The sequence below is a fragment of the Coffea eugenioides genome, chromosome 11 (genome assembly GCF_003713205.1).
Source record: "Coffea eugenioides isolate CCC68of chromosome 11, Ceug_1.0, whole genome shotgun sequence".
NCBI classification, from domain to species: Eukaryota; Viridiplantae; Streptophyta; class Magnoliopsida; order Gentianales; family Rubiaceae; genus Coffea; species Coffea eugenioides.
Window position 1 is genome coordinate 30,695,709 of NC_040045.1, and position 8,573 is coordinate 30,704,281.

The following is an 8,573-nucleotide window of genomic DNA, read 5'->3' on the forward strand; positions in this document are numbered from 1 at the left end:
GATGGTGATGTGGTTTGCTACTGCAGAAATTAATGCAATGACGGATCAAAATTTATAGCTACTTGAAGATGGATAGTGCAAATTCCAGCAACTCAAGCTTCCCTGTAAACAGACCATCCCACAGAAACAGAAAAGAGAGTAGCTCTTTTCTTACTAATTGCTCTTAACTGGAAACTCCTGGTGGTTAAACTTGGATATAATCAGGATGCTCTAATATAGCTAACTGTTGGGAGCTATGATACAAGGATTGAAAAATTAAAAAGTAATCAGCATCACTTGCTCTAAACATCTATTCTAACTAAAATGGTGCTGGAAATCTGCCTATAGCACATGAATTTGGGAAAGAAATTCAAGACATGAAAGCCCCTCTACAGTCAGATTTCGGCCACACCAAATAGTGGAACTTGTGTCTGAAGTATCAGTAGTGTAACCTTTTTTTCGTATCAAATTTTGCCGATATAACCTAAACATGTATGAAAGATCAGCATGAGATAAAACAAAGTTCATTACCTTTGCAACAGCAAGTGAGCTTAAGAACACATTCCAACACAATTCAGGTGACTCAATGAACAGAAGAGAACCAGCTTAAAAGTTCGTTGATTACTTACAGTAGCAGCAGTTCGTTGGCAGCTCTAACACGTAAGAGATTTATGTGAACGAGTGTACAAACTCTGAAAAAGTAGTGCAGTTGTAAAAGAAAGCAAAGTAAAAGAATGAAAGAAATGTGATTGGATTATAACCCGGGATAGACGCTAAAATCCAGATCAACTATGAAATGAAGACCAGAAATTCGGCACTACCAAGGAGAATGAAAAAAAAAAAAAAAACTCAGCATTCACCAACCTTTCATATATAATCTGCACAGAAGGATTTTGAGAACGTACACTAAGAGCTGCCTTCTAAAGCATAAAAAAATCCCTCCTCCTTCATCCGGACTTGGGACCGGCTGTGTGATGGATTGCATCAACACAGGTGGAGTTAAAAAACTTGATATCTCTAGTGCTAAGCATGACAAGCCATCTCTTCGCGATCATAGACAAGTCACCTTGGACAATGAATACCCCATATGCCATTGAATGCGAGGAAAAATTGACGAATACTCCCACTCAAAAACATGTAGAGTAGACTGTATCAAAATAACAATAATTGATTAATTCCCAGTCTTCAGCATGTGTGAGGGATGAAATGTCATCTAGCCTAGTAAAGGGAATTTGTTCGAGCAGAACAATTTGATATGAATTCAGCACTAACTGGCCCATATGACAATTATATTAAAGAAAGATGGCGTGCTCACAGGAATTGGGTTTAAAACGTCCAAAAGACTCGTCTCAACTTTCCATCCGCAACCAAATTTTTTGGTTTAAAATCCCAATATACCTAAAAGTCGAAGGTCCAAGTGAGATCTCGGATTGCTCACCAAAACCAGAGGGTTAACAATGGTAACGACAGTGGTTGGCCTGCACTATAGTTGCGATGGGGTTCCCCCCATTGTCCCTCGCTGTGTGAGTGCAAGGACTTGGCTGCAGCTTGTTAATAGATTTTGTTTTTCGACTGCAAAGCTGTCCCTCTTGTGGCAATTGCAATCCCAATTTTTTTCAAAAACACCTTTTTTTTTTGTGCTATTTTGTGCTATTTTTGCACTTATTCATTTTTAGGTCTCCTGAGAATCCAACTGGCTCACTCGGGAGATGTTTGACATGGGAACCACAACTGCACCCTCACTTATTTGGTATAGCGAGACTCCCGACTTGGCTTAGTCTACAACAACCGAACAGGGAACCACAACAGATACATGGCACTAACCTGCCCCTGATTGCTTTATCGCCTCACCAACTTATTAAGATGTCAACTCCAATCACTAGGCGCAGATTTCAAGTTTTAACTTGTACTTCTTTCAGTTTCTAAGCCAAGGTAGAAATGGAAAGAGGCCAATTAGTATTTCATTCACATCAAAAGCTACACCGTTGCATTATCAGTTTATCAACAATTACAGGGCTAGTTGTTATACGTGCAAAGGCGTGTGAAGTAGCTTTAGACAGATTCCCAAGTTTAGCTGACTTTGATGCCTGAAAGTGGAAGTACTCATCATTTTCACCTCTGGTATTTAGGCACATTTATAGGGAACTCACTTAGACATACTAATAGGAACTCAAGTGATCATCAGTGGCTATTAAAATGTTCACAAATAGTTAAAAAGTTGAGAAGATAGCGTGTATAGGCTGGCTAAATAGGGCAAAAAAGAATCAAGTGCTGTTTAGTTAACAAAAGGACAGAAATTTAATTACTGATCTTGTAGAGTATTTATGAGACATTAAAGTGGCAGATTTAAAATTATGCATTACCCTTTTTTCCTTTTGAAAACAATAACACCTCTTGCATAGTTGATGGATACAGGTTAGGTAGAGCTAAGCGAATTTTCTATAATGTCTTTTTTTTTCATTTTTTTACATTTTTTTGCTTTTTTTTTTAAAAAAAAAATTTTTTCCCTACTAATAAAAAGTAGAGGAACAAAGAAACCAAAATCTTTTGTGTTTTTGGATTTTTTGTTTTTTCAATTTTTCGTTCTTTACTTGCAAATAAAAAAGTAAAAAGGAAACCAAATCATTTTTTATTTTTTCTTTTTTTAAAATGCTTTTTCTACTAAAAAAAGTAAACAAAAAAAAAGAAACCAAAATATTTTTGTGCTTTTTTGGGTTTTTGGATTTTTTTATTTTTTTGTTTTTGTCAATGTTTTTTGTTTTTTGCTTGCAAATAAAAAAGAAAAAAAGAAACGAAAATCTTTTTTCACTTTTTTTATTTTTCAAGTTTTTTTAAAATTCTTTTCCTACCAAAGAAAAGTAAACGAAAAAAAAAGAAGCCAAAATATTTTTGTGCTTTTTTGGATTTTTGGAATTTTTTTGTGTTTTTTGTTTTTTTCAATGTTTTTTTCAGCAAATAAGAAAGGAAAAAAAAAAAAGAGGAAACCAAAATCTTTAAAAAAAATTTTTTTTGTCTTTTTTGTCTTTTCATTGTTTTTTGAAATTTCTAATTCTCTTCCTAGCTACTAACCTAATTACTTAGCTAATAAACAAAAAAACCAGCGAAAGAAATTGAAAATTTCAAACCTGTTGTTGCGTTTTGCCTGCCAAATCCTCAGCAACTCTAGAAAGGGTCCTCAAGTTCAGTTTCACGATCGTATCCACTAAGGCACACGCCTTTTCTTTCGTGTTGGCCTCGGCCGCATCAATTACGCAAGTCTCTACAACCACCGTCTTATCGCCGCCATTGGGGTGTAGGCTCATGATCGAGCGATAGTTCGACAATCGGTGGTTGCCGCTAACAATGCTGAACTTGAGTAGATTTATTCCTCACTGCCTTAATGGTATCAACATTTGACATTCGTTACGGCATTTATGCACAAGTAAGCCTTCAAGACATTAAGGGAGGAAGAGAAGTTGGGTATTCACCAAAAAGCATTCGGTTTGTTAAATCCATAAGCCTCTCAGCAAATAATTTAGTTGGCGAGATCCCTGATGGGATAATGGAGCTGGTTCAATTGCATGTTTTGAATCTTTCACAGAATCATTGACTAGAAGGATCCCTGAGAAGATTGGCAACTTGAAGCAACTTGAAACGCTTGATCTATCAATGAATGAACTCTTCGGTGCAATCCCTGAAAGCTTATCTCATTGAACTCTCTGAATTTGTCACACAATAAACTTTCAGGGCCAATACCATCCGGAAATCAGCTTCAGACCTTGACCGATCCATCCATCTATGAAGGAAACAATGGACTTTGTGGCAACCCGCTCCCAAACAACTGCTTGGAACACAAATTGTGTTACAATTATTGAGGCAAATAATAAGAGAGGTAAAAGACAAGTGTTTATTTCTTTGTAAAACTGACATTCCTCAAAACATGAGATTACTCTATATATAGAGTTTAAACCAACTCCACTAACTATCTCAATGACTCCATTAACTCCACTAGCAACTCCACTAACTCCACTAGCTACTCCACTAATTCCACTAGTTATTCCACTAACTCCACTAATTCCACTAACTCCATAAATAAATATGATTAATTAACAACGGTAAATATTTCTAACAATTCCTCCCTTAAACTGAAAGTTTCTCAAACATTCAGTTTAATAAGACTTATCAACTACACAGACTCCAAGTAGCTTCCTTAATTTCTGAAATGTGGATAACTTCAATGGCTTGGTCATTATGTCAGCAATCTGATCTTCACTTTTGCAGTAGAGAAAATCAATTATTGCATCCTTTGTGAGCTTCCTTAGAAAGTGAAACCTCACGTCTATGTGCTTGGTTCTTCCATGTAGAACTGGATTTTTAGAGAGCTTGATGGCAGAACTGTTGTCACAATAAATTGTAGTAGCTCCTTCTTGCTGAAAATGTAACTCTTCAAGAATATTCCTTAGCCAAATTGCTTGACAGGCACAGACTGTTGCAGCTACGTACTCTGCTTCAGTTGTTGATAACATAACAATTGGTTGCTTTTTTGAACACCATGAAATTGCTGCTGAACCCATCATGAATACATATCCAGACGTACTTTTTTTATCATCAGAATCGCCTGCATAGTCACTGTCAGTAAATCCAAACAAATCTGATTTTTCACCATTCTTGTAAAATAATCCATACTCAATGGTTCTCTGCAAGTATCGAAGAATCCTCTTAGCAGCTAGAAGATGTGTCTCTCTTGGACTTTCCATGTATCTACTAATAAGGCTTACAGCATGCATAATATCAGGGCCTAGTTGCTGTCAAATACATCAAACTTCCCACAATTTTGCTTGTAAAGGGTGCTATCAACCCTCTTTCCTCCTGGTTTCTTTGATGAGTTTAAACCCACTTCAACTGGCGTACTAACATAATTACAATTTGACATTTGAAACCTATTCAGAATTTCTTGCACATATTTTCTTTGAGAGACAAAAATTCCATCAGCAGATTGCACCACTTCAATGCCCAAAAAATAATGCATCTTTCTAAGGTCAGACATATCAAATTCGGCCATCATAGATTTCTTGAATTTCTCAAACATGGCACTATCATTTCCAGTAAAAATAAGATCATCAACATATAAGCACACAATCAGCAATTTACCTTCATCTCCAATCTTTATGAAAAGTGTATGCTCATATGGACATTTCTTAAATCCCTCCTTAGAAAAATAAGCATTTATACGACTATACCAAGCACGTGGGGCTTGTTTTAACCTGTATAATGCTTTCTTGAGTTTGTACACCTTATGTTCACTTCCAACCTTCACATAACCAGGAGGTTGATGATAGGGTATTAATTGTTAGTAATTTTATCGTTAATTTTCCTCTTTATCCTTGCCAAATATTGTTTTAATTGTCAATATATATTTATATTTGGTATTTGGATATAATTTCAGAAAGTGAAGCAGAAAAGTGCTAAAAGGGGACCTTCTTGAGAAGATTTCTCCACACGTGAAAGCTTCTAAAAGCTTTCCACCATCAGCCCAAATTGTGCAAACCAACGGAATTGCTGATGAACGGAATTGCTGATGAAGAATTGAATTGATATGATGAAATCCACTAGCAATAAGAAATCAAAGCGGGGACCACGTAGAAAGTTTGTTCTTATTGTGGGAGATATACTCATTAGTCAAGGTGTTGGCTTTGATGATTGAGCTTTTCCACTTAGCTTCCTACGTCACTAGTTCTCTTAGGAAACTAGCGCTAAAATAAAATAAGGGAAAGGCACTAGACGAGTGCTATATAAGACATTAGATTAGTTTCTCTCTACGGAGAGGAAGATAGGTAGTTTTAGTCATAAAATAGGATTTTGTTCTTTCATGTTTTGTGTGGTGTGAAGATCTCTTCAGTTGGTTTGTTTTGTATTTTTCTTCCGTCTCTTCCTTTAGACTAGTTTCTTTCATGAAACTAGTTCTATTTCATTAGATTACGGAGAATCAAATTTTCATTTTCAGTTACTAGCAAGAGTTATTTATGTCTTCGAATTCAATTAAATTGCGTGGGAATTTTCTTATGAGGCGTGGCTAATCTTCTCCTCTAGTCAAGGATCAACGCGAAGACGCAGTCCCAAATATCTGTGAGATCTAATTAATTTTACGTGTTCCTTAATTTGTTAATATTTGCATGTTTTCTATTTTAATTTCCATGGGATTATTTTGTTAATTGGATATCAAGGGCCCGATGTGCAATTTGGCTTATTAATCTCCTGTCAAATTAATCAATTAAATCCGTAATTATTTAGTTGGTTAATATTAGTGACAACTAGTATTTTCACATACTAGGGGGACATGCAATCTGATTTAAATAACCCTCGTAGCGTGTTATTAATTTGGGTTAGGCTTTTCTAGTTTTTAATGCAATTAGGAAATTAATTCCTATGGTCGTACCTAGGAGTATTTCCTGGTTAGGGGTAATCAACGGTCGTACCTTGGTTATCAATAAATTAAGGAAAAGCTGGTCGTTAGAGTTTATCGGCGACTATAACTAACCTGTTAATAAAATTAAGTGAACCTTCTTTGCATCAATGATCGGATGAATGGACTGTGTTTGCGTAGTTGTATCCTTGGCTAGAATTTATTTATCATTTATTTAATTGCTATTTACAATTGTATTAATTAATTAATTATTTTTAGTTAAATTGTTTAATTATTTTTAGTTTATTTCTGATAAAAATCCCCCGTGTCCCGAACTTGAAAAGAATCGAATTTTTCCCAGTCCCTGTGGATTCGACCCTACTCACTACTATACACAGAAAATTCATTTTTCTCGAGTAGGTATTTATTATTGCACAGGCTCGACACCTGTCAATTTTTGGCGCCTTTGCCGGGGACTGGCGTTAATCATTTGTTTCTTTTTAAGTTCATTTTTTTCTGGTATTTTTCTAGTTTATGCCTCGCTCTTCTCGTACTGGTGAATTAATTTTCGACCCTGAAGTAGAGAAGACCGCGCGTAAAACGAGGAAAGAAACCAGGCGGCTCAGGGAGGAGCAATACGATATTGCACCTCAGGAACTTGATCCAGAGGTTGAGCCGACAAATTTGTCTGGTGACAATTCAAGTGATTCAGACCAAGAGGAAGTCACTATGGCAAATGCACGAACACTAAGGGAGTTGGCTGCTCCTGATTTAAATCAGCAGCCCTTGTGCATTACTTTTCCACATTTAAATGATGACACTCCCTTTGAACTAAAATCTGGTCTAATTCATCTCTTGCCATCTTTCCATGGTCTACCAGGTGAGGAGCCCTACAAGCACTTGCAAGAGTTCGACGTCGTTTGCAACAGTATGAAGCCTCCGGGAATTACAGAAGAGCAAATAAAAATGAGGGCTTTCCCCTTCTCTTTGAAGGACTCCGCGAAAGACTGGCTCTACTACCTACCGCCTGGTAGTATCACCACGTGGGATCAATTGAAGAAAAAATTTCTGGACAAGTACTTTCCGGCGTCTAGAGCTGCAAGCCTAAGAAAGGAAATATGTGGTATCAAACAACACCCAGGCGAGTCACTCTATGAGTACTGGGAGAGGTTTAAGAAATTGTGCACCAAATGCCCTCAGCATCAGATAAGTGAGCAACTGCTCATTCAATATTTCTATGAGGGGTTGCTTTTCAGGGACAGAAGCATAATCGATGCTGCAAGTGGAGGGGCGTTAGTGAACAAAACCCCTCGAGGAGCATGGGAGTTGATTGAAGGGATGGCTGAGAACTCACAGCAGTTTGGTTCAAGAGAGGACATCCCGACGCGTAGGGTGAATGAGGTGGAAACGTCCTCTATCCAACAGCGAATCTCCGAATTAACATCTTTCGTAAGACAATTAGCTGTGGGGAGTGCTTCACATGTCAAAGTGTGCGGGGTATGCACTGCCGTGGGTCATCCTACGGAAATGTGTCCAATGGTTCAAGAAGAAACTGCTGAACAGGTGAACATGGCTGGCCACGCGCCCGCGCCAAGAAAGCCGTACGACCCATACTCAAGTACCTACAATCCTGGTTGGAGGGATCACCCCAACCTTAGTTATGGAGGAAATAGGCAGTCTAACTTTGTGCCAAATAGACAGCAAGGACACCAACAGCAGTACCATCATCGCCCACCACCACCACCACCACTTTCAAACTCAAGTCCGTCCATGGAAGAGATGATGAAGCAATTACTTGCTAATCAACAAAAGACGGATTCAGACTTGCAAAGTATGAGGAATCAACTGGGACAGGTGCAATCATTGCAAAATCAAATGAATCAAATGGCTATAACAATCAACCGGTTGGAGTCCCAAGTTCAAGGAAAGTTACCATCTCAACCTGAGGCAAATCCAAAGAATGTAAGCGCAATGACCTTAAGGAGTGGCAAGGAAGTTCAAGGACCCGAACCGGTGATTCCTAAAGACAAGGACGAGGAACGGATTGAGAAAGAATTGGAAGAGGAGGGCACAGACAACAAAAATGCAAAGGTACCCTCGAACCCAATTCCTACAACTAAAATTAATCAACCTCCCTTTCCTAGCAGGTTAGAGAAACCAAAGAAGCAAGACAAGGAAAAAGAGGTCTTGGAGATCTTTCACAAGGTGGAGA

General features: G+C 37.7%; 1 non-coding gene across 1 annotated transcript; it reads right to left on the reverse strand.

The window, feature by feature from the left end:
* Window positions 1-7,462: 7,462 nt before the first annotated feature.
* On the reverse strand, window positions 7,463-7,569 carry LOC113754669. Its single transcript, XR_003465346.1, has one exon. It is a non-coding gene; the product is annotated as a small nucleolar RNA R71 (small nucleolar RNA).
* Between the last annotated feature and the right edge of the window lie 1,004 nt (window positions 7,570-8,573).